The sequence below is a fragment of the Lynx rufus genome, unplaced genomic scaffold (genome assembly GCF_022079265.1).
Source record: "Lynx rufus isolate CCGP_SWC_20201006 ecotype Redwood Valley unplaced genomic scaffold, mLynRuf1.p SCAF_9, whole genome shotgun sequence".
NCBI lineage: Eukaryota > Metazoa > Chordata > Mammalia > Carnivora > Felidae > Lynx > Lynx rufus.
This window is the reverse complement of record NW_025814897.1, coordinates 54,403,679-54,405,140: the sequence shown is the minus strand read 5'-3', so window position 1 is coordinate 54,405,140 and position 1,462 is coordinate 54,403,679.

The following is a 1,462-nucleotide window of genomic DNA, read 5'->3' as shown; positions in this document are numbered from 1 at the left end:
AACATTCTGGAAATCTCTGCACCACATAGGCTCTTCCAGTTCTGGCATCACAGAACAATCTACAAAGTACGATTAAATTTGGCCTTGTTGATATGCATCTAAATTCAACTTCTAATTTCTTTCTTTCTTTTTTTTTTTGCTTGCACATCAATTGGCCAAGATGTGAACTACACTGAGTCTTGCATTAATGCTGGTATTAGTAAACACTTAGATTTATGACCTGTGCGGTGTGCTTCATTCATTCAACTGTGCCAAAAACTGGGGCTATTAAGACAAGTGTGGTCTCTGCTCTCAAACTGCTAGTACCTCCTGGGGAAAAAAGATAAACGAATTAATATTAGATGTAGACTCCCCAGCATGGGAGCTCACACATGGTGAGGGTACTCAGTTCTGGGGCATGGGAAGAGAAGGTTGAGGCAGAGGAAAGGATTCATAAAAATATCAAGTGATATTTATTGCACATTCATGTGTCAGGCAGCATTCTAAATTTTTTGTAATCATTTTAGCGACAAGGAGATTGAGGCAAAGGATGGCTACATAACCTGGCTGCAGATAAAAAAATGATGGAGGCAGGATTTAAGATCAGGCTGTGTGACTCTGGGGCTCCTATTCTTGATCACTACACCATATTACCTGCATATTCATACATAGGGTAGCAGTTAAGTTTAATTTTGATGAAGTACGTACAATCACATGACAGGGTAGGAAAGTCAGCCGAGAGACAGGAAGCAGAATGGATGAAAGGGAGCAGAGGCACAAAGCAGCATGGCACACTGGCAATTTGCAGTTGTTAGGACAGCTGGAACACGAAGTGCCAAGGGGACTGTGGTGAGGAAAATAGGCTGGAGGGGCTATGCTTCTCTTCCCCTTTGGCAAAATCTCCATCTTTATCTCTGCAATGCACTCAAAAGACGTCTCCAGAAAGTTGAGTGGATTCAAGGGATGGGATAGCTGGATTAGCATCGCAGGATGCCATTGACTTGGACTCTGATCTTCTTAGAGGATAAGGGGTAAATAAAATGTGTGAAAGGTCCTGGTGTTGGCTAGATAAACGTCGGCTGAATTTGAATGTGCAGCAGATATTCGGCAAACTGGGGTCGTGGATAAAAAGTGTGTGTGAAGGACTCTTCTAGAAGGGAGAGGACATGGCCAGGCTGCAAAAACCACTTAAGTTTGTTCATACGATGAAAGTTTAAGAAGTGGCAGCCTTATCAAAACTGCAGAGCTTGCTGTTAGAATAAATGAACTGTACAAGATGTCCTTAACTCAACGCAAGCGTTGATATGCTGACAGGCCAAACCAGCTCATTAGGTATTCACCCCCTGGCTTTGTGAGTATTGTTATTGTATAATTTCAAAAAAAACAAAACAAAACAAAACAAAACCAACAACAAAAACCACCTCTTGGAACAAGGTGTATAGAATGGGGACAGAACATCACCTGTTTGTGTGCACACGCCAGT